Consider the following 26,967-nt stretch of genomic DNA (forward strand, 5'->3'; position numbering starts at 1 on the left):
GAGCGATACACAGTAAGGGGGCGGGGCGAGTGGCTGAGGATTTCACCGGAGGATGGTCTGGTGGTTCCAATCCAATCCATTTTATTTCGAGTTGAACAAAGTGCTGTACATCAACAACTGTATAAAAACATAGCATGAATACATAAAAAACAGACAGGACACGAAATAAATGTGAAACACGAGACAATGAAACCAGACCAGAAGCCACAGACTGAAAAACTCTCCTACACGAGTTCCTCGGTTATCGCTCCTCGATCCTCGGTCCTCCGACACAAATAAGGGCAATGGGACGCTCCTCAAGATGGCGCAGAAAAATCTACTTCCGGTGATACAGAGGAGCGAAGAAATGAAAAATAAGTAACCTGAGATCCAACCCCTGGTTTGGTTTGAGTTCCCATGAAAGTCCTGCGTGTCACAGTCTCATTAAAGCGCTGCTGTCTGGACTGATTGCTGTTAATATTATTAACTTGTCTCTTGATATTAAATCTGGCTTTGGGGTGAGTTTGCAGACTCGCAGCTAAAGGCCAGTTGGATTTATACTCTTGGATTTCTTTTCACATTTTTCTTGAAATATCAAGAAGGGGATGAATGTTTTGGATTGGCAAGAAATTACATGCAAATAACATCAATATTACACCCGTATAACACCATTATTACTGATTGTTTTGGCAGTAAAAGTTTGAAAGTCTTGGATTTTATTTCTTTAATTGTCATTTATTAACCTGTTACGCACGGCCCCCCCCGGTACCGGGCGGATAAACGCGTCATTTGCAGGAAACAACGTCTAAGGAATCTTAATATTTAATAAACTATGAATGTTTTATATCCATGTAACGGGAAGAAACTCAGCTAACTGATCTCAGCCTCTGAATTACCCACGAGCGAAAACATTTAACCTATCTCTGCACCTAAACTCACTCATAACTCCCTTATTACTTATCCTAGATGCACAGCCAACCCATCGATTAGCATCTCCTGGAGACACAGAATCTGTGTAAAGAACCTCAACACTCAGTGATAAACATTTGCGACGCTATAAACGAAAGCGTACATCATAACATGTGGAGCTAGGTAGCTAGAAACGCTAACATGGCTTACCTTGGTCAAAACTGGTCTTCAATGGCATTAAAACGATAAAAAAACGATGCTGCAGTTAATCCATAGGTTCATCCAATGTGTCTGTGCCCTCTTTGAAATGATTTCTGATAATCCATAAGCAATAAAACTGCTTTTTCGTTTCCAAATGTCAGAGCGAGAGATCGGTCCACTCTGCTGCAAAATTACATGCGCGCAGCCCCCACCTTTTCTCTTCACAACGTGTGTGTATGTGAGCCTCCCCCTTCGATTCTATTGGCTCTAACGGTCAGAAAGAGGTGTCAACCATCAAAATCGAGCAAGGGGGGTCAGAGATATGGAAAAAAAAACATTTTCACCCAAATCACCTCAGAGGTGGGGTGGTTTTGGCTAAATCTCTCTAAAAAGGTCAAATGTCACTTGTTTTGCATCAATCTTGATACAGGGTACTTATTATATGTTGTACTTTGGATTCCTAAAGCTTTTAGTCTACTAACCCATCATCCAAGGGTAGTTTTCACTATCTGTAAAAAATAATTTTTGGACGGACACTATAATTTACAGTTTTTTACTATGTAAAATCTGAATTTTCTTTAAAATAAAAAACATCTATATTGATTCTGACACTTCTACATCCAACTCACAGATGTAACCTTGCTTTGATAAAAGAAATTATTCATATAACCCTTTTAGAAGTTAAGTTGTAGTCATTTGTTTTGGGCATGTCATTTTCGAGCCTGAAACATGAAAAACAGGCTTGGTGCTTAACAGGTTAAAGGTGGGGTAGGTAAGTTTGGAGAAACCGGCTCGAGATCGCTAGAATTTGAAAATACACAACCGAAAAAAATCTGCCACTTCCTCACAGAGCCCCTCCTCCAACACACACGAACGCGCACATGACCAATGAGGGCACGAGATAAGTTTGTGCACAGATGGAAGGCTGACAGGCAGGTAGGCCATCCAGTTATTTTAGCCGGGCCGGCTCAGATGATTGGTCGTGCTTTTTACAGTACTACAGCTTCCACAGATGATATTTTTTTATGGATTTATTGTCAAAGCACTTCAGATATTCATTGCTATCAGGATGTTAAGAGCATTCCATGGAATATATCAAAGTGTTTCTGAAGTGAATTACCTACCCCACCTTTAAGTGCTTTCACTAATAGAATTGACATTTCTGTGTTCAGTCAGCATGCAAAGTGCAAGGACTGCCATTTAGTAGAACATCTGATCCCTCCAGCACATCATATTTCTCTGTTCATAAAAAAAAAAGCAGATTTATAAAAGGCTCTAATTACCTCGACTGAAGGAGTTTGATTTCTCTCAGTTTCAGAGTCACTGAGTTCTCTGAGCTGAGATGAACTCTCTGCTGTCAGAGGAACTGGTTTCTCTGTAATATCATCAGCAGATCGTCTACTGAACACTGAGAAAATACCACTGACACAGAGGACAGGACATCAGAGAGGACTCTTTAAAGTAGAGACACTACATACTGATATACACCTGAACATCAGCAGGAGAGGACTCTTTAAAGTAGAGACACTACATACTGATATACACCTGAACATCAGCAGGAGAGGACTCTTTAAAGTAGAGACACTACATACTGATATACACCTGAACATCAGCAGGAGAGGACTCTTTAAAGTAGAGACACTACATACTGATATACACCTGAACATCAGCAGGAGAGGACTCTTTAAAGTAGAGACACTACATACTGATATACACCTGAACATCAGCAGAGAGGACTCTTTAAAGTAGAGACACTACATACTGATATACACCTGAACATCAGCAGGAGAGGACTCTTTAAAGTAGAGACACTACATACTGATATACACCTGAACATCAGCAGGAGAGGACTCTTTAAAGTAGAGACACTACATCCTGATATACACCTGAACATCAGCAGGAGAGGACTCTTTAAAGTAGAGACACTACATACTGATATACACCTGAACATCAGCAGGAGAGGACTCTTTAAAGTAGAGACATTACGTACTGATATACACCTGAACATCAGCAGGAGAGGACTCTTTAAAGTAGAGACACTACATACTGATATACACCTGAACATCAGCAGGAGAGGACTCTTTAAAGTGGAGACACTACATACTGATATACACCTGAACATCAGCAGGAGAGGACTCTTTAAAGTAGAGACACTACATACTGATATACACCTGAACATCAGCAGGAGAGGACTCTTTAAAGTAGAGACACTACATACTGATATACACCTGAACATCAGCAGGAGAGGACTCTTTAAAGTAGAGACACTACATACTGATATACACCTGAACATCAGCAGGAGAGGACTCTTTAAAGTAGAGTATTTTGCAGGTACATTAGCTTTAAATTAGCCAAACCTTCTTAAGGTAAGGTGTAGATGTGTGGACTTGTTTCCTTCCTGATATTGTTTCTGAAGTCAGTGTATTTCTCTAAATGGAAATGTTTTGTGTCGTTGTAGTGCTTGTTATAGATATGAGTTACAAACAGCCTCTTCTGGGCTCACTGTGCCACGAAGAGCCTGGTCAGTATTTCTCTGCTTCCTCTCTGACTCACCAGAAAGAGACACTCAATAATAATAAAAATGGTGACGTCAGTGCATTATACAGGCAGAGCAGTATAGAAACAGTTCGATTTTGGTCAAAAAAGGCACTATAACCGTGTAATGTATATAACAGCTTTTTGGTTTCCACATTAAACATTTTATACAGAAACAGCACTTCTACATATTAATAAATGTATAGTGTATATATAAATATTAATTAATATCAAGCATAAGTCTGAAATTACCTTAAATAACCCGTCATGGGCTTTCAAACACAATAACTTTCACCCCTGTTTACATGTTACTTACACAGTAAGTCATGTGTAGTATTCACACACACACACACACACACACACCACACACACTTTTCCCATAATATCTTCGTGATGCAAATATTTAGTCTCCTCTTTAAACATTTTATTTCCTCTCTGGCAATATAACTTAATATTGAAAACAACATAATGACCAATTACCCTGTTATGGTACAACTAGAAATGCACAATTTTCTCGCACTATTTTGAGCCGTAAATGCAACTTTTAAGCCTCAATATTAACGATTTTAAACAATATGGCAGCACTTGCGTCTCCAGATTTAGCAAATTAGTGTTTATTTACCCAAACATATTCGTTACATTGCACTTTTCTGATTCCCCAACACTGCAGGTTAGATGCTAACTGCATTTTGTTGGCCCATTACTCTGCAATGACAATAAAGTTAAATCTACTCTTATATTAACTGGCTGTTAGACTACAAACCTGCAGGAGTTATCAATACAAATATCAGATTTTCTTTCAAGGAGCTTTAATTGTATTGTATTTCTCAGTAGTTATTTACATAAAAACACATATCATGGGGAAATGATTGGTAAATAAATGATTCTATTTCTTATTTTATGTTCTGCTTTGATTGAACATAATCCTATTTGCACATACTGTAGTTCTAAATGTACGACTTGTACTTTTAACAGAGTATTTCTACACTGTGGCACTCCACATGTGTGATTACTTTTTCCATTTCTGGTTTCGATGACACCTCTGATTAAGGTCCATTTATATGAGTCTGAATTTAGAGAAAAAGTATGAATTCTGAAGAAAAGTCTGAATTTTGAGAAATTAAGACATCTGTAGAAAAAAAGTCATAATTCTGAAAAAAGTCTAAATTTAGAGAAAAACTCTGAATTCTGACTTTTCATTTGGAAGAATAACTTTACAACGGGACATGAAATGTTGGACATTTAACTCCCTGCCTTCTGTAAATCTTGAGGAAATAATAGCTTAACCTGTTACGCACGGCCCCCCCGGTACCGGGCGGATAAACGCGTCATTTGCAGGAAACAACGTCTAAGGAATCTTAATATTGAATAAAACTATGAATGTGTTATATCCATGTAACGGGAAGAAACTCAGCTAACTGATCTTTTTAATTTTTTTTTCCAAAAAAAACCCACAATGCTAGCACTCAGCCTCTGAATTAGCCACGAGCGAAAAAATGTAACCTAAAACGGCACTTAAACTCACTCATAACTCCCTTATTACTTATCCTAGATGCACAGCCAACCCCTCTTTTTTGGTGTCCTGGAGACACTGAATCTAACGGTGCCCTCCTCAACACTCAGTGATAAACATTTGCGACGCTATAAACGAGCGTACATCATAACATGTGGAGCTAAGTAGCTAGAAACGCTAACATGGCTTACCTTGGTCAAAACTGGTCTTCAATGGCATTAAAACGATAAAAAAACGATGCTGCAGTTAATCCATAGATTAATCCAATGTGTCTGTGTCCTCTTTGAAATGATTTCTGATAATCCCTAAGCAATAAAACTGCTTTTTAGTTTCCAGATGTCAGAGCTAGAGTACAGGCTCGCTCTGATGCAAAACTGCATGCGCGAAGCCCCCACCTTTTTTTTTTACCATGTGTGTGAGAGGGAGCCTCCCCCTTCGATTCTATTGGCTCTAACGGTCAGAAAGAGGTGTCAACCATCAAAATCGAGCAAGGGGGGCCAGAGATATAGAAAAAAAACCATTTTCACCCAAATCACCTCAGAGGTGGGGTGGTTTTGGCTAAATCTCTCTAAAAAGGTCAAATGTCACTTGTTTTGCATCAATCTTGATACAGGGTACTTATTATATGTTGTACTTTGGATTCCTAAAGCTTTTAGTCTACTAACCCATCATCCAAGGGTAGTTTTACAAAAACTAAAAATAATTTTTGGACAGACACTATAATTTACAGTTTTTTACTATGTAAAATCTGAATTTTCTTTAAAATAAAAAACATTTATATTGATTCTGACACTTCTACATCCAACTCACAGATGTAACCTTGCTTTGATAAAAGAAATTATTCATATAACCCTTTTAGTTAAGTTGTAGTCATTTGTTTTGGTCATGTCATTTTCGAGCCTGAAACATGAAAAACAGGCTAGGTGCTTAACAGGTTAAAGGTGGGGTAGGTAAGTTTGAGAAACCGGCTCGAGATCGCTAGAATTTGAAAATACACAACCGGAGAAAATCTGCCACTTCCTCACAGAGCCCCTCCTCCAACACACACGAACGCGCACATGACCAATGAGGGCACGAGATAAGTTTGTGCACAGATGGAAGGCTGACAGGCAGGTAGGCCATCCAGTTATTTTAGCCGGGCCGGCTCAGATGATTGGTCGTGCTTTTTACAGTATTACAGCTTCCACAGATGATATTTTTTTATGTATTTTTTGTCAAAGCTCTTCAGATATTCATTGCTATCAGGATGTTAAGAGCATTCCATGGAATATAACAAGTGTATCTCGAGCCGGTTTCTCAAACTTACCTACCCCACCTTTAATCCATCGATTTATCCTTCATTTTCATAGCTATTCTTGTAAATATATTGTTTGTGTGTCTATTTTTGAAAGTAGTGGCATTCACTTGATGTCCTGAGTCACCTCTGGTTTCGATGACAGCTCTGATTAAGGTCCATTTACAGTTGATCCCCAGATTTAATCAGAATATCAAATACTATTTAAAAATAGAAAATAAATACAATTAAATCAGTAATTTTGAGTTTGCACCTGACAGTGAGAACACCTGGGTCTTTTCTTCACACATATGAATATTGCATTCATGAATTGCATTAAAATACATTAAAAGCATCGCCGGTTAGTTGACAGGTCTGAGCGGGAGTATGATTTACAGTTTTGTATAATGGATCCTTTTATCAACTTGTTTTCGGTGTTATCTCTTTAGCTCTGCGTCCATTAAAACGTTAAAAGTAGGTTTCCAAAATGAAATGTGAGTCAGTGAGTGTCTCCCACTTTGCTTTTATGCTAATATACTCCAACGATGAGACAAGATAACAGAATTAATGGACTCCGGTCCATCGTGACATTTCAGCGCTGCCTCATGGCATTTGTTATTTTAATGAGAGAGTTTGTCTCTTCTGACCCACATAGATTCTGATGTGTGTTTTCATCTGTAAAGGTGGGGATGTGACGGCAGGAAATATCTAAACTAAAACTCAGGTTTCAGAAGCTATTCTACACCATGACTCAATTCTCTTTCCTTCCACCTTATTGTCTCCTTTACTTTAAATGAATGTCCCATCGAAAAATAAATAGATTCCTCAAATTATTTGGGGTACTGAGTTACGGAAGAAGGTTAGGGCCACAAGTGACATTTCTGGAGAACTGACCAAAATTGAATATATTTTTTTGTTTTGTTCTGAGATTAAAGTCAGAATTCTAAAAAAAAGTCTGATAATTTTTCTGAAAATTGTCTGAGTTTACAGAAAAAAGTCTGAATTTTGAAAAAAAGTCTGAATTCCGAAGAAAGTCAGAAAAATCTAAAAACATTTTTAATTCAGAACAAAAGTTTGAATTTAGTAGACAAGTCTGAATTCTGAAAAAAAAATCAGAAATCTGTATAAAAAAAAAAAAAAAGTCTGAATTTTGAAAAAAATTCAAAATTCTGAAAAAATAGTCAACATTTAGAGAAAAAGACAGAAATCTGAAAAAAAGTTTGAAGTTATAGAAAAATTCCAACTTTCCATCTGGTAAGAATAACTTTAATGTGACCATTACAGTGATGTACAACGGGATATAAAACTAAATGTTGGACATTTATCTCTCTGCCTCGTAAACCATGAGGAAATAAAAGCTAAATGCATCAATATATCTTTCATTTTCTCATCTGTTCTTATAAATATATTGTTTGTGTCATTTTTTTGTTGTGGTAGTGGTATTTAACTTGATGTGCTGAGTCGTGCTGAGGATGAACGATGTGATTCTCTGCCATATTTAAGGCTTGTAAATGAAGATGCCCTTTAAAAAATGATGACTTTACATGAGTCTAAAGTCGAAAACACATTAATCCACATTTTTAACGATTTGTATACGCTTTTTATTGCAGAAGCTGAAGTCAGGCTGGTATTTATTTACACCTGTTAACCTTTTTATGTCTATATCTCATTTTTAGTATTGGCATTTGACCTGATGTTTTGAGTCATGTTGAGGATGAACGTTAGCCTTTTAAATGGACATGCTCTTTAAAATGACGACTACATGTACAATACAGTTTAATTTGCTTTAAAATATGTGTAGTGATGGGGGTGAAACATGCTCTTTATCACACATCCTGTTAGTGTTTTTCAGACCCTTGTCTCGGGACTCTTTTCTTTGGCATCTTTGAGAGAGAAGGCTCTGGAGGCATCTGTGGTGACGGCTTAATTAATTTCCTTTTTTTGGCTCTCCAGTCGCCTGTTGTCTTCGTCTCTATCTGTCACCATCCTCCCACTGTGCCCTTCTGTTCAGCTTTCATTAAAATATTCCACTGCCTTTAATACATGCAGGAATATAATACTGTTTGTGTTGATTTACGCTGCAGAAAAGGGTGTGAAACATATGATTTCATGACCTTGGTAGTCTACTAACCAGCATTGTTAACATATTAATGTTAAGTACCCCAAAGTTTTATGTTAAAAATGAAAATGACGGCCCAAGATTCTTAGAAATTGTCGGGTGCTAACTTGCATATTTTGTGCAATTTGCATTAATAGGTGCATTAATTAGCGCAAATTAACATTATAGCTTATATGGACAACGTTTCAATTATATATTTGCCGATTTGGAAGATATTGGAGTTCTTTGGGTTATGGAGCATGCTCAATCCAATTCTGACACTGACAGGAAGAAGATTACAGTTTAAACCAGAAAGGGGCAATATTTAAACTCCCAGTGCTCCAATTGGATGGATAGGGTATATTTTGGAAAAAATCGAAAAATACTTCAACTCGGTTATAAATACAGAATCCTCAAAGAACCACAAAACAACTCCAATATTGTCCAAATTGACCAAGCTGTTTTTTAAATCCATATAAGTAGCATAAGGAACTTCAGCACGGTCACATGACTTCACGTCACCACCGCTAAGCTAAAGGAGGCTAATGTTGGGCTATAAAGGAACTACAGCACGGTCACATGACTTCACGTCACCACCGCTAAGCTAAAGGTGGCTAATGTTGGGCTATAAAGGAACTACAGCACGGTCACATGACTTCACGTCACCACCGCTAAGCTAAAGGTGGCTAATGTTGGGCTATAAAGGAACTACAGCACGGTCACATGACTTCACGTCACCACCGCTAAGCTAAAGGTGGCTAATGTTGGGCTATAAAGGAACTACAGCACGGTCACATGACTTCACGTCACCACCGCTAAGCTAAAGGTGGCTAATGTTGGGCTATAAAGGAACTACAGCACGGTCACATGACTTCACGTCACCACCGCTAAGCTAAAGGTGGCTAATGTTGGGCTATAAAGGAACTACAGCATGGTCACATGACTTCATATTTTAGGGATAACAACCAAAAACAGATTCAGAAAACCATTGACTTCCAGACCAGGGTACAGAAAGTGGTATCTAATTCAGGACTGATTTCTGCAGCTCATACAGGCTAGAAAATGGACTATAGTATAACATGATGGTGCATTTCTGCAGACTCAACCTCCAGTAGGAATAATAAACCGTTTGTTTCTCTTCACTGTGACTCTTTTAACGGACACAGGATTATTTGTGTGCACGACATAACTCCAAGCTGTAGCGTTCTCCAGTATTTTGAGTTATGGCTACCAGCACTTCACAGTTAGAGTCATAAAAGCTTTGGCATTTTAGTTTGATCTACTGTCCGACTGGACCAGAAATCAGCCGAGAGCCAACATACATCATCCTGAGCTCTGTGTGGGTACATGCAGTTTATTTATACTGCACATTTCTACTGAAGGCAACTCAAAGTGCTTTACAAAGAACATTTTGGTGAATTAAGACAAAAGAAACGCACTATAGAATGACATTTAAATACAATTGGAAACAGTGAATTGCATAAAGACTCAAAATGACTTTAAATGGGAACAGATCTTTTTTCATTCTCGTTCTTAAATTTGGTTTTATGTATTTTTCTTGGAGGTTTGGAAGTAGCTTTTAGGTTTGTATCTTTTTAAAGGCTATGGTTTGTGGAAATCGTCACCGTGTTCACATTGCGCATTAATTGGATTTTTTAAATGTTTTCCTCAACATGATAATCGACTGCTCGTATGTGTTTTGCAGAGATGGGTGTTTTTTTAACCCCCCTATGAAGATTATGGGGGTTAAAAAACACCCATCTCTCCAAAACATATACGAGCAGTCGATTATCAGACAGGCAAAACAAATGGTGTCTGATCCCACCCACATACTCCACCCAGAACTCCAGCTCCTACCTTCTGGTAGAAGATTCAGGGTTCCCAAGAGCAGGCTGAACCGCTATAAGCACTCATTCCTACCTATGTCCATTAAGCTTCTTAACATTCACATGAAATGATATGTAGTCAAATGTAATGAAATGTACTTTTTAATGTTGGCCATGAGGGTTGTGCAATAGGTCGCCATTGTCAGTATGTGCGTCTGTGTATTGTGTTTGTTCAAACGGTGTATGACTGATGATATGTGTATGTCTCTTAATGTCCACTATGTTTGTATATGTACATGGATGCACTGCAGGACAGAGTCCAGAACAAATGTCCTTACGGGGACAATAAAGTATATCTTCTCGTATCGTATCGTAAAAGGGAACTTTTTGGTGCGCTTGCCTTCAGCTAGGTCTAAATTGATTAAGACGGGTATAACGTACAAGAATAAAGCTTACAGTGCAGTAAAATACATGAATAATAACTTCATTAAATACAAGGTAGATGCAAAAGGAGAAGTTGTCGTCTTTATTTTAAAGAAGTATAACCTGCAGTTGTCCCAGATTTATCTTCACATTCACTTACCTCGATGATAAGGAGCTTTTTTGACGTGCTTGCCTTTTAACTTAGTTAGTCTTAATTATTTTAGACGGGTATTACGTACACGCAAAAAAGTAAAACTGCCGTGTGAGAAGTTTTATCAGATTTAACAAAAGGTTTATGCAAAATGAAAAGTGTTCAGCCTTATTTCAAAGAAGTATGACCTGCAGTTTTCTGGGAGTTTGTTCGAGATGTGTTGAACATAACATCTAAAATTGCTTTTCCATATTTAGCAGACATTATAATACTCAAAATCCTCAAAATAAACACATTTATTTGAGTATAATAGTGCAGCTGAAGATCTAAGATGTATTTTGGTGCTAAACCGTTCAGTTCTGTATAAACCAACATTGGTAAATTGCTCACACACTCCTCTATATTAAGCACTCAAATTGCCATTACCGGAGATAATGTAAAAATGAATTCAGCCAATATTTAGACCAATCTGCGTCGTTGCCAAGTACATTTTGAGAGCAGCAGTTTGGCCCAGAACTAAATATATTTTGGCAGCTTTTCCAGAAGCTGAGAGTCCAAAACTATGACCGTGCAAAGTCTAGCAGATTATTCCCAGAGTGTAGAAGTGATGAGTTTAAATTCACAGCTTCAGTCGAGATATTAAAATGTTTTGGGTTTCCAAAAGATCAGTTCAATGAGAGCCAGACGGTGTGATTATAAAGATAATTACAGTTATATTAATCAGAAAATTAGGCAAATAGACCTATAATTTCACCGTCTAGAAACAGAGGATGTTGAACATTCTTGCCACGTAATTGATCGTCATTTTACGTGTTAATCTACTGGTGGATTAATATAATAAAATGTCAGTATTAAGCTCAATCATACAGTAAATATGACAAGAACTGCAAGCTGAAAGTGGCTCTAAAGCTCCGTAGAGACAATGGATCCATTTATTTGTTATGCAAATACTAATAAGGTTAGAAAATGCTTGAAAGATTTTGCATGATTGAGTCCGATAGTTATTTGTCTTTCAACGGAAACATAGCGTGAGGAAAATATACAGTTTAATATAAACATAGATATGGTATTTCTCCAGGGGTTTTTCTAGAAAGAGATAGTATGAGTACTGTGTCTCTGATCTTGTTTATAAGATCCTTTAAACTGGGTTTTTTCTCCGGAAGTTTTTCCTTGTACGATGTGAGGGTCTAAGGACAGAGGGTCTAAGGACAGAGGGTCTAAGGACAGAGGGTCTAAGGACAGAGGGTCTAAGGACAGAGGGTCTAAGGACAGAGGGTGTCGTTTTCTCATACTGATATTCTGTACAAACTGTGCTGTTGTATTTGCTGTAAAGTGTCCTTACTGTAAGGTAATTATTATATGTACAGCACTTTGGCTCGACCAAAAATCGTTTTTAAAAAAATGTGCTATATAAATAAAACTTGATTTGATTTAAAGATATAACACGACGTCCGTAAACAACAACGTGACATCGGAGCTCCGTAAAAACAAAGCTGTCTCTGCCGTCTGACGCTTTGTTTGATTCTCATATTTCTGGAGGAATTATACCGTTTTTAAGGAACAGAAATATTGTTTTCTGGCATCACTTTAACATTTTACGGAGAAAATCTGCGCTCCTGTTACCCGGTTTAAACAAAACCCTGATTATTAATGAAACCTGTAACCAATGGCCCTATTTTAATTGCATTTCCATTGAGTATTCAGGGTCCCCAGAAGATAACCTTAAATCATTTTTGTTTTAATATGTCCTAATGACAAATACCTATTCAATTACAACGTCTCTTCAACTAAAAGTGAAATATCTAAGAGGGTGCAGACAAAACCCTGATTCTCTATAGTTTTACCTGAAACTGTTGTGTTCATTTTGCACTAAAGTTGTAAATTAAATGAGAACAATTCTCTTCAAGTGTTCAAATCAAACAGGAGTATACAAAAATACCATGTTATTTCATGTAGACTGTTTGATTATTGAGCAGCAGACATGCTTTAGCTTAAACATATCGGTATAGAAGAAATACAAAACACAAGGCGCTTTCACACCAAGTACTTTTCCCAGGAATAGTTCCCGGAACTTTTATTTCCTGGAACTATCTAGTAAATCGCGTTCACACCGGAATAAGTCCCCGCTGACGTCTCTTCTTCTTCTTCTGCTTTGGGTTTACTGGCAGGCCGCAAACAACTTCACGGCGTATACTGCCACCCGAAGTCCCCGGCCGGAAATCCCCGGAGTTGGGGACTGGCTTCAGTAGAAGCTGCTGGGACTCCCCGAGCAAATGGAAATGGCGGCTTCACAAAAAGTTTTCGGAGTTTTACGGGGCGTGGTTTGCAATCCGCCCAGCCAATCAGAAATTGGAACCTTTTCCTCCCCAGGAAAGTACCACCTCTCTAGCAGGCACTAAAAAGGGGTGAAAAGGTTTGCAAAAAAAAGTTCTAGTTCCAGATCTTTTTGGTGTGAATGCAAAATCGGAACTATTCCTGGGAAAAGTACTCCGGTGTGAAAGCGCCTATAGGTGCTTCTAACTTGAGCCAAACCATGTTAAAGGAATATGAAAGAAAATGTATCATAGGGTAAATATGATCAAAACTAAATGCTTAAATATGCGGTAAAGCTCGGTAGAACCAAATAATCAAAAGTTTGTGAAAAATGCTGTACAGATTTTACACACTTAAGTAATTAATGAGTTTTCAGACGTCCTTGCAAAACCTGTTGACTATTAAATATGAGTAGCTTTAAAAAAACAAAAAACTCCAGAGGCGTTTAGAGTCACGTCACGTGCTTATATTCTCTGTGGGCTGACCTGCTCTTTTTGTTGGTCCACCACTACACAGTTGACAGATCTGAAGAGCGCTCATATTAAGGGGAGAAAGCAGAAAACTTGATGGACAATTAGTGGATGATCAAAGCCGTCCTCTGTCCCGGAAGCTCGCTGCTCTCATTAACCGTCAAACCAGGAGGTAACATGATCAAAGTCACGTCATTAGAAACTAAACCTGGCAGACTCTGTGGGGTTATTCTCAAACTCACATCAAACAATCAGGCAGAACTGCGTTAACAAATCAGGTTGACAAAGGAGCTGATTGTGGATTACAGGAAGCAGCAGGGAGAGGGACACGCCCCCATCGCCATCAATGGGACTACGGTGGAGAGAGGCAGCAGCTTCAGGTTCCTTGGGGTCCACATCACTGAGGACCTGACATGGACTCATCACTGAGGACCTGACATGGACTCATCACTGAGGACCTGACATGGACTCATCACTGAGGACCTGACATGGACTCATCACTGAGGACCTGACATGGTCTCTTCACACCACCACCATCACCAAGAAAGCTCGACAGCGGCTCTTCTTCCTCCGCAGGCTGAGGAGGTTCAAAATGGATTTCAGGATACTCTGCAACTTCTACAGGTGCACCATAGAGAGTATCCTGACCTTCTACAGGTGCACCATAGAGAGTATCCTGACCTTCTACAGGTGCACCATAGAGAGCATCCTGACCTTCTACAGGTGCACCATAGAGAGGATCCTGACCTTCTACAGGTGCACCATAGAGAGCATCCTGACCTTCTACAGGTGCACCATAGAGAGTATCCTGACCTTCTACAGGTGCACCATAGAGAGCATCCTGACCTTCTACAGGTGCTCCATAGAGAGTATCCTGACCTTCTACAGGTGCACCATAGAGAGTATCCTGACCTTCTCCAGGTGCACTATAGAGAGTATCCTGACCTTCTCCAGGTGCACCATAGAGAGTATCCTGACCTTCTACAGGTGCTCCATAGAGAGCATCCTGACCTTCTCCAGGTGCACCATAGAGAGGATCCTGACCTTCTACAGGTGCACCATAGAGAGTATCCTGACCTTCTCCAGGTGCACCATAGAGAGGATCCTGACCTTCTCCAGGTGCACCATAGAGAGCATCCTGACCTTCTACAGGTGCACCATAGAGAGCATCCTGACCTTCTACAGGTGCACCATAGAGAGCATCCTGACCTTCTACAGGTGCACCATAGAGAGCATCCTGACCTTCTACAGGTGCACCATAGAGAGCATCCTGACCTTCTACAGGTGCACCATAGAGAGCATCCTGACCTTCTACAGGTGCACCATAGAGAGGATCCTGACTGGCAGCATGACGGCCTGGTACGGCAGCTGCACCGACCTTAATCGTAAGGCTTTACAGAGGGTGGTGAAAACTACACAGCACATCACCAGGACGGAGCTGCCATCCATGGAGGACCTTTACTCCCAGCGGCTCAGGAAGAAAGCCCTCAGGATTATGAAAGACCCCCATCACCCCAGCCACAAACTGTTCAGCCTGCTGCCGTCTGGCAGGCGTTACCGCAGCATCCAGACAAAAACCACCAGATTCAGAGACAGCTTCGTCCCGCAGGCAGTGAGACTGTTAAACAACTGAACTGCTGAAACAATTTCATTTCATAACATTCATCTGCTACTTAGTAATTTTGTATCTAATATATCATTCCAATAACTTGTATATAGACTCGTATTGCACTATTCCACTTTTTTTTTAAACAATTTTAATTTTTTATTGTTTTAATATTGTCTGCTTATCTGTATTATTGTGTTGCATTGTTGGAGCAGCCTGTGACCTAAGATTTTCAACGACATAATTACTCTGTAGCTATGTTAGTTTGACAATAATAAAGAACCTTGAACCTTGAGGTTGTTAACGCCCTCTGTATTCACACAGCTGAGCAAGTAGTCAGATTTTTATGTTGTGAATTTCTTAGTGGGATATTCATCATCAGCTTTATTCGAAGAGACTCTAGGTCCATTTTTATACAGAGACATACAACAATCAAATATAAATTAAAAAATGCAGTTATACCAATGTTTCCACAGAGGTGACTGGTATCGTACAGTACTTATATTATTTACATTTGAAAGTTTTTCTGACTAAGACTCGTTATTTTGTTGATTTGTTGGTGACGCGAACAGTTTACACAGAAAGCTGCATTTCTTACTAAACTTAACACAAAAAGTAAGGAAATGTTTGTTATTTCTTTGTTGTAACAATGCTTCTTGGCAATACATCTTTTGTTTTCTTACCCTTCAAATCAGGGGTGTCAAACTCAATTTCATCGCGGGCCACATTCGCATAAAGGTTGCACTCAAAGGGCCGGTTGTAACTATATAAATATACAATATACATATAAAATAATGTATTACATTATTGCCTCTGAATTGGATTATTATCGGATAGGATAATAACTTGGTAATTAACTACGTCTGAAAGCAGAAGTCCACGGCAAATAATTGCAAGTCTCTTCAGTGCGCATGTCACAAAACAAGATGCATTGTGGGACATGTAGTTTATGGGCAACCTGCTTCTGTAAAGTGGCATGTGACCGTATAATAAACTTATTATATTCTTTGCAAGCTCTTGCAGGGCCACATAAAAGGAAGTCGCGGGCCGGATTTGGCCCCCGGGCCTCGAGTTTGAGACCCCTGCTTCAAATGGTGCCACATTTGTTTGATTTATTACCTCAGATTGTAGAGAAGTCTATGAGGAAATGTTCCTACTTCTCTCTTGATTTAGTACCTCAGTGAACATGTTCCTGAAGAGTTCATGGTCTCAATCTCTAGTTTCAAGTCTTCTTCAACACGATGTTCAATTAGTAAGTTATGGTCACATTTAGACTACAAAGGACGGTGAAGCAGTGTATGGAGGAGGCGTGTGGCGCAGTGTATGGAGGAGGCGTGTGGCGCAGTGTATGGAGGAGGCGTGTGGCGCAGTGTATGGAGGAGGCGTGTGGCGCAGTGGATCGAGCCTTGGTGTTGGGATCAGACAGAGCCTTGGTGTTGGGATCAGATGGTCACAGGTTCAAACCCCTCTGCAGTCAGCATGTCGTTGTGTCCCTGAGACACTTCACCCCAAATTGCTTCTGTGGGGATTGTCCACAGTATTGAGTATGTAAGTCGCTTTGGATAAAAGCGTCTAACAAGTGTAATGTAATGTATGTATGTATGTAGGGCAGGGCTACCTGTGATTGACAGTTTTTTCGTCTTACAACTTTTTATCTACTTGAGTGAAACACAACTGAACACAGCAGTATGATTTAACTCTTGTGGCGCGTCAATATCAACAAGACAATCCGGAACCAAACAAACAAACTTTTAACTTGAAGAAATGGGGCCTACTATTTAAAATAAGCCTTTTTATTTTGTAGTAACTGGTTTCATCCTCCCTCATAGAGGTCTGTTTCACACCGTACTGGTGTAAAACTCAAAGAAGAACTCTTGTTGAAGTGCCTTCGTACAGATAACTCCTGGTGGTCCTCAGTGAAGAGACCACAGTGTGTTTCAGGTTCAACACATCACCTTCCCCTCCAGTTAGCCGACAACAACAACAACTCCCAGGAATTGATTTCCCCCCCCGGCCTCTGTCTTGTTGGAGCGTCTTCTCTCAGTGTTTTTTTTTTATTTCTTTACCACGACCGTCTCTTTCAAGGCTGACAATCCACTGATTGAACGGACAGAAAATCGATCCAATCTCATCCGAGTCGGCGTTCATATCTCGACATCTCGACTTCCCCAGGAGAAATGGGGGGGAACACAGGTTCGCTTGGTACACACACACACATACCACACACACACACACACACACACACACACACACACACACACACACACACACACACACACACACACACACACACACACACACACACACACACTGGAAGTTTATCTCAACCATCAGCAACCCAAGAGAGGTCCGTTGGGTCGGATGATTATTTCCATTTTTGTTAAATTTCCCCATGAACACTGACAGCCACAAAGAGGATGTCAGTTCAGTCACAAATGGAGACGTCTGAAATGACAGCTGAGACTCCCCCCTTCCCCCAAAAGACCCAAACACAATGTTTACAGCGCTCAGTTAGAGAGATTTGATTGAGCAGAAATGCCAAAGCTGACAAAGGAGTTTCCCTTTTGACCTGATGAAGTTTTCCTGGGTTCCCTTCTGCTTACCTGCCATTCCCTCTCAAAGACTGGATATAAAAAGTGGACTTCTTCACCGTTGCTTCTGAAGTTTTGAAAGCCGTTTGGACTTTCGCATCTTGGTTTGCAACATTTTTTCTGCAACCAAAAGTACAACCAACTGCTTAACAAGACATTTTAAGGTGACCAAAATGTTGAGATTAGCTAAAAAAACATGGTAGGTGTATTTATTTTTGGGGATTTGATCATCTTCTGAACCTTTGTTGATATTGACGCTCCAAAAGAGTTCAACCCGACTCCTGTTGTTTTACCTTGAAATTAGTTTTGGTTTTATCGTTTTTCCTCATAAACGATTTACTTATTCTTCTTTTGTAACTAAACAACTCTGTATTCGGTTAGCTACGTTAGCTAGCTAGCTTACAGCAGATCTGCAGTAACATCAGGAGTCATGTGATCACACTGTTAAAATAAGACCATAAAACACCGGAGATACTATTCACAAGAACAAAAAGCAGAATTTCAATTGATTATTTTAGTAGTTTCATCAGAGAGTCGGTCCAGATGAGTTTTATCTGCAGAAGCAATCAATTGTAGGATAAAATGAGCTCTTCTTGTGTTGAAAACCTTTTGTTGGACGCTCTTATTTCCTGTCCTATTTTGTATTTTGAAGCCAAATGTTCACTGGCAGTTATTTACTTTGCTCTGGTGTTTTTATATCTGCATCGTTTCTGAAGCTGTAGCTCCTAACGGAATGTATTCAGACCGTTGTAGCACGTTAGCACCTTTTCGTCACCTTAGTATCCAGTTCTCTTTATACCTATACCAGTTTTTGTAATGGTTATAGTGGAGAAAGCCAGAGGTGGGAAGTAGTGGAGTACAAATACTTTGTTACTGTACTTAAGTACATTCTTCTGGTATCAGTACTTTACTCCACTACTTATTTTTCTGATTACTTTTTACTTTGACTTCTTACATTTTGAACCCAAATACCTGTACTTTCTACTTCTTACATGTTGAACACAAATACCTGCACTTTCTACTTCTTACATTTTGAACACAAATACCTGTACTTTCTACTTCTTACATGTTGAACACAAATACCTGTACTTTCTACTTCTTACATGTTGAACACAAATACCTGTACTTTCTACTTCTTACATGTTGAACACAAATACCTGTACTTTCTACTTCTTACATTTCTAACCCAAATACCTGTACTTTCTACTTCTTACATGTTGAACCCAAATACCTGTACTTTCTACTTCTTACATGTTGAACCCAAATACCTGTACTTTCTACTTCTTACATGTTGAACACAAATACCTGTACTTTCTACTTCTTACATGTTGAACCCAAATACCTGTACTTTCTACTTCTTACATGTTGAACACAAATACCTGTACTTTCTACTTCTTACATGTTGAACCCAAATACCTGTACTTTCTACTTCTTACATGTTGAACACAAATACCTGTACTTTCTACTTCTTACATGTTGAACACAAATACCTGTACTTTCTACTTCTTACATGTTGAACACAAATACCTGTACTTTCTACTTCTTACATTTCTAACCCAAATACCTGTACTTTCTACTTCTTACATGTTGAACACAAATACCTGTACTTTCTACTTCTTACATGTTGAACACAAATACCTGTACTTTCTACTTCTTACATGTTGAACACAAATACCTGTACTTTCTACTTCTTACATTTCCCAAACAGGCTGGTTCCTTTAGTTTGAATGTGTGTTTGGTGGCGTGATCATTATTATTTAGAGTCATTGCGTGCCTATTGATTTGAACACGATCCGTGTATCCATCATTTCCTGGTCTTCTCTAAAGAAGAGGGACCAATGAAAACGTCGTCATGTTGCCGTTGTTCAGCATGGAAACATTCATTAGCTAACAATGACATTATTGTTCTATTAATATAAAGGGAGGTCAGGTACTCTTTAAAACAGCTGCTAGTTATGGGTACTTTTTACTGAAGTACATTTCAAAGCCCTCTTTACTTTCACTTGAGTAAAGAAGTTTAGTCAGTACTTCTACTTTTACCAGAGTATTTTTAAACACGAGTATCTGTACTTCTACTTGAGGAAAGGGTGTGTGTACTTTTGCCATCTGTAAACTCGACATACTGTTGACGCTCAGCAGGAGCATGTCCTTCAGAAAGTGCAGCCACAACACTTTGTTTACCCCGTGACAGAATTCAACACACATCCTTCAGTAAAGGATGTGTGTACTTTTGCCATCTCTGGAGAAAGCTGACTCACAAGTGGATCCAAACATGGCCGAGGTGTGACGTGCTTTCTTTGTTCAGACCGGAGGAAACAGCCTCTCTCTCATCTCCTCTGAGGTTTCATGTATTTATTTCTAGTGAAGTGTCTCTGCACTACAGCCATCGATTCGATCGGCTCGATTGAGAGAAGCCGTATTAAATGGATTAGCTGCCACGGTCAGGGGGGGGAAACAACACTCTGCTCAGATTATTATTTATTGCTTGTGTTTATAAGTTCAAGTGGTCGTCAGCGTTTTGGAAAACAAAGAGATTACAGACCAGATCAACCAGAGCAAATTCAAGAGACATTTGCAAGGTTACATTCTGCTTTTGTTCAGACTGAGTTTCTGTGAAAGGTAAAAAGTCCTTGACATTTTCTGCAGAATTCCCCACTTTAAAGATTGTTAATGCAGCTTCTGTATGTAAGGCTATTTTTTAAATAACGGGTAAAGTAACTGATTTGGGAAATGTTTGCATTGCAGCAGCATACAAGACAATACATGTACATAAGAGAAATTAAGACACAAGAAATAAACAATCCAAAATATTTCTGAAATAGAAATAAAATGGCATTAAAAAGTTAAAAAATATACATGTGGAAATACAAAAGTAGAGACACTACATACTGATATACACCTGAACATCAGCAGGAGAGGACTCTTTAAAGTAGAGACACTACATACTGATATACACCTGAACATCAGCAGGAGAGGACTCTTTAAAGTAGAGACACTACATACTGATATACACCTGAACATCAGCAGGAGAGGACTCTTTAAAGTAGAGACACTACATACTGATATACACCTGAACATCAGCAGGAGAGGACTCTTTAAAGTAGAGACACTACATACTGATATACACCTGAACATCAGCAGGAGAGGACTCTTTAAAGTAGAGACACTACATACTGATATACACCTGAACATCAGCAGGAGAGGACTCTTTAAAGTAGAGACTCTACATACTGATATACACCTGAACATCAGCAGGAGAGGACTCTTTAAAGTAGAGACACTACATACTGATATACACCTGAACATCAGCAGGAGAGGACTCTTTAAAGTGGAGACACTACATACTGATATACACCTGAACATCAGCAGGAGAGGACTCTTTAAAGTAGAGACACTACATACTGATATGCACCTGAACATCAGCAGGAGAGGACTCTTTAAAGTAGAGACGCTACATACTGATATACACCTGAACATCAGCAGGAGAGGACTCTTTAAAGTAGAGACACTACATACTGATATACACCTGAACATCAGCAGGAGAGGACTCTTTAAAGTAGAGACACTACATACTGATATACACCTGAACATCAGCAGGAGAGGACTCTTTAAAGTAGAGACACTACATACTGATATACACCTGAACATCAGCAGGAGAGGACTCTTTAAAGTAGAGACACTACATACTGATATACACCTGAACATCAGTAGGAGAGGACTCTTTAAAGTAGAGACACTACATACTGATATACACCTGAACATCAACAGGAGAGGACTCTTTAAAGTAGAGACACTACATACTGATATACACCTGAACATCAGCAGGAGAGGACTCTTTAAAGTAGAGACACTACATACTGATATACACCTGAACATCAGCAGGAGAGGACTCTTTAAAGTAGAGACACTACATACTGATATACACCTGAACATCAGCAGGAGAGGACTCTTTAAAGTAGAGACTCTACATACTGATATACACCTGAACATCAGCAGGAGAGGACTCTTTAAAGTAGAGACACTACATACTGATATACACCTGAACATCAGCAGGAGAGGACTCTTTAAAGTGGAGACACTACATACTGATATACACCTGAACATCAGCAGGAGAGGACTCTTTAAAGTAGAGACACTACATACTGATATGCACCTGAACATCAGCAGGAGAGGACTCTTTAAAGTAGAGACACTACATACTGATATACACCTGAACATCAGCAGGAAAGGACTCTTTAAAGTAGAGACACTACATACTGATATACACCTGAACATCAGCAGGAGAGGACTCTTTAAAGTGGAGACACTACATACTGATATACACCTGAACATCAGCAGGAGAGGACTCTTTAAAGTAGAGACACTACATACTGATATACACCTGAACATCAGCAGGAGAGGACTCTTTAAAGTGGAGACACTACATACTGATATACACCTGAACATCAGCAGGAGAGGACTCTTTAAAGTAGAGACACTACATACTGATATGCACCTGAACATCAGCAGGAGAGGACTCTTTAAAGTAGAGACACTACATACTGATATACACCTGAACATCAGCAGGAGAGGACTCTTTAAAGTGGAGACACTACATACTGATATACACCTGAACATCAGCAGGAGAGGACTCTTTAAAGTAGAGACACTACATACTGATATGCACCTGAACATCAGCAGGAGAGGACTCTTTAAAGTAGAGACACTACATACTGATATACACCTGAACATCAGCAGGAAAGGACTCTTTAAAGTAGAGACACTACATACTGATATACACCTGAACATCAGCAGGAGAGGACTCTTTAAAGTAGAGACACTACATACTGATATACACCTGAACATCAGCAGGAGAGGACTCTTTAAAGTAGAGACACTACATACTGATATACACCTGAACATCAGCAGGAGAGGACTCTTTAAAGTAGAGACACTACATACTGATATACACCTGAACATCAGCAGGAGAGGACTCTTTAAAGTAGAGACACTACATACTGATATACACCTGATCATCAGCAGGAGAGCACTCTTTAAAGTAGAGACACTACATACTGATATACACCTGAACATCAGCAGGAGAGGACTCTTTAAAGTAGAGACACTACATACTGATCTACACCTGAACATCAGCAGGAGAGGACTCTTTAAAGTAGAGCCACTACATACTGATATACACCTGAACATCAGCAGGAGAGGACTCTTTAAAGTAGAGACACTACATACTGATATACACCTGAACATCAGCAGGAGAGGACTCTTTAAAGTAGAGACACTACATACTGATATACACCTGAACATCCGCAGGAGAGGACTCTTTAAAGTAGAGACACTACATACTGATATACACCTGAACATCAGCAGGAGAGGACTCTTTAAAGTAGAGACTCTACATACTGATATGCACCTGAACATCAGCAGGAGAGGACTCTTTAAAGTAGAGACACTACATACTGATATACACCTGAACATCAGCAGGAGAGGACTCTTTAAAGTGGAGACACTACATACTGATATACACCTGAACATCAGCAGGAGAGGACTCTTTAAAGTAGAGACACTACATACTGATATGCACCTGAACATCAGCAGGAGAGGACTCTTTAAAGTAGAGACACTACATACTGATATACACCTGAACATCAGCAGGAGAGGACTCTTTAAAGTAGAGACACTACATACTGATATACACCTGAACATCAGCAGGAGAGGACTCTTTAAAGTAGAGACACTACATACTGATATACACCTGAACATCAGCAGGAGAGGACTCTTTAAAGTAGAGACACTACATACTGATATACACCTGAACATCAGCAGGAGAGGACTCTTTAAAGTAGAGACACTACATACTGATATACACCTGAACATCAGTAGGAGAGGACTCTTTAAAGTAGAGACACTACATACTGATATACACCTGAACATCAGCAGGAGAGGACTCTTTAAAGTAGAGACACTACATACTGATATACACCTGAACATCAGCAGGAGAGGACTCTTTAAAGTAGAGACACTACATACTGATATACACCTGAACATCAGCAGGAGAGGACTCTTTAAAGTAGAGACACTACATACTGATATACACCTGAACATCAGCAGGAGAGGACTCTTTAAAGTAGAGACTCTACATACTGATATACACCTGAACATCAGCAGGAGAGGACTCTTTAAAGTAGAGACACTACATACTGATATACACCTGAACATCAGCAGGAGAGGACTCTTTAAAGTGGAGACACTACATACTGATATACACCTGAACATCAGCAGGAGAGGACTCTTTAAAGTAGAGACACTACATACTGATATGCACCTGAACATCAGCAGGAGAGGACTCTTTAAAGTAGAGACACTACATACTGATATACACCTGAACATCAGCAGGAAAGGACTCTTTAAAGTAGAGACACTACATACTGATATACACCTGAACATCAGCAGGAGAGGACTCTTTAAAGTGGAGACACTACATACTGATATACACCTGAACATCAGCAGGAGAGGACTCTTTAAAGTAGAGACACTACATACTGATATACACCTGAACATCAGCAGGAGAGGACTCTTTAAAGTGGAGACACTACATACTGATATACACCTGAACATCAGCAGGAGAGGACTCTTTAAAGTAGAGACACTACATACTGATATGCACCTGAACATCAGCAGGAGAGGACTCTTTAAAGTAGAGACACTACATACTGATATACACCTGAACATCAGCAGGAGAGGACTCTTTAAAGTGGAGACACTACATACTGATATACACCTGAACATCAGCAGGAGAGGACTCTTTAAAGTAGAGACACTACATACTGATATGCACCTGAACATCAGCAGGAGAGGACTCTTTAAAGTAGAGACACTACATACTGATATACACCTGAACATCAGCAGGAAAGGACTCTTTAAAGTAGAGACACTACATACTGATATACACCTGAACATCAGCAGGAGAGGACTCTTTAAAGTAGAGACACTACATACTGATATACACCTGAACATCAGCAGGAGAGGACTCTTTAAAGTAGAGACACTACATACTGATATACACCTGAACATCAGCAGGAGAGGACTCTTTAAAGTAGAGACACTACATACTGATATACACCTGAACATCAGCAGGAGAGGACTCTTTAAAGTAGAGACACTACATACTGATATACACCTGATCATCAGCAGGAGAGCACTCTTTAAAGTAGAGACACTACATACTGATATACACCTGAACATCAGCAGGAGAGGACTCTTTAAAGTAGAGACACTACATACTGATCTACACCTGAACATCAGCAGGAGAGGACTCTTTAAAGTAGAGACACTACATACTGATATACACCTGAACATCAGCAGGAGAGGACTCTTTAAAGTAGAGACACTACATACTGATATACACCTGAACATCAGCAGGAGAGGACTCTTTAAAGTAGAGACACTACATACTGATATACACCTGAAGATCAGCAGGAGAGGACTCTTTAAAGTAGAGACACTACATACTGATATACACCTGAACATCAGCAGGAGAGGACTCTTTAAAGTAGAGACACTACATACTGATATACACCTGAACATCAGCAGGAGAGGACTCTTTAAAGTAGAGACACTACATACTGATATACACCTGAAGATCAGCAGGAGAGGACTCTTTAAAGTAGAGACACTACATACTGATATACACCTGAACATCAGCAGGAGAGGACTCTTTAAAGTAGAGACACTACATACTGATATACACCTGAACATCAGCAGGAGAGGACTCTTTAAAGTAGAGACACTACATACTGATATACACCTGAACATCAGCAGGAGAGGACTCTTTAAAGTAGAGACACTACATACTGATATACACCTGAACATCAGCAGGAGAGGACTCTTTAAAGTAGAGACACTACATACTGATATACACCTGATCATCAGCAGGAGAGCACTCTTTAAAGTAGAGACACTACATACTGATATACACCTGAACATCAGCAGGAGAGGACTCTTTAAAGTAGAGACACTACATACTGATCTACACCTGAACATCAGCAGGAGAGGACTCTTTAAAGTAGAGACACTACATACTGATATACACCTGAACATCAGCAGGAGAGGACTCTTTAAAGTAGAGACACTACATACTGATATACACCTGAACATCAGCAGGAGAGGACTCTTTAAAGTAGAGACACTACATACTGATATACACCTGAAGATCAGCAGGAGAGGACTCTTTAAAGTAGAGACACTACATACTGATATACACCTGAAGATCAGCAGGAGAGGACTCTTTAAAGTAGAGACACTACATACTGATATACACCTGAACATCAGCAGGAGAGGACTCTTTAAAGTAGAGACACTACATACTGATATACACCTGAAGATCAGCAGGAGAGGACTCTTTAAAGTAGAGACACTACATACTGATATACACCTGAACATCAGCAGGAGAGGACTCTTTAAAGTAGAGACACTACATACTGATATACACCTGAACATCAGCAGGAGAGGACTCTTTAAAGTAGAGACACTACATACTGATATACACCTGAACATGAGCAGGAGAGGACTCTTTAAAGTAGAGACACTACATACTGATATACACCTGAACATGAGCAGGAGAGGACTCTTTAACTTAAGGACTCAGTAACAAAGTATATCAGAGTGTAAGACTATATGTTTTCAGATGATTATATGATAATTGAACGGGTCTAACCTGCACGACTTCTTCTTCTTTGCATTTAGACAGCCCCACTGTGCTCTAACTGACAGTGTTTTTGCACAGAGTTTCCCTGTCGCTGTGGGCTTTCTTTTCCTCTCCGGTGACAAATCAATCTGTGTCCTTGATCAGTAAATTACTGCCCTTCACACTCCCCACCGCGCACAGCTTCATTATAAACTCCCTGTCAGCTGCTCTCTTTTCATATCAATCTTTCCTCCATCATCATAGCTCTCTTTTCTCTGCCTTTCTTCCATTATCGTTTGTACCTCCATGTCTGTCTTTTTTCTCCATCTCCATCTCTCTCTGTCTCTTTTTCCTTCTTGATTCAGCTATGTAGGAACAGGGGAAAAAATGTATTGATGT

General features: G+C 39.5%; 1 protein-coding gene across 1 annotated transcript in view; it reads left to right on the forward strand.

The window, feature by feature from the left end:
* Positions 1-26,967, forward strand: part of mei4 (meiosis-specific, MEI4 homolog (S. cerevisiae)) — a 71,130-nt gene that overhangs the window by 27,273 nt on the left and 16,890 nt on the right. The window lies entirely within an intron of this gene.

This window comes from Trematomus bernacchii, unplaced genomic scaffold (genome assembly GCF_902827165.1).
Source record: "Trematomus bernacchii unplaced genomic scaffold, fTreBer1.1, whole genome shotgun sequence".
NCBI classification, from domain to species: Eukaryota; Metazoa; Chordata; class Actinopteri; order Perciformes; family Nototheniidae; genus Trematomus; species Trematomus bernacchii.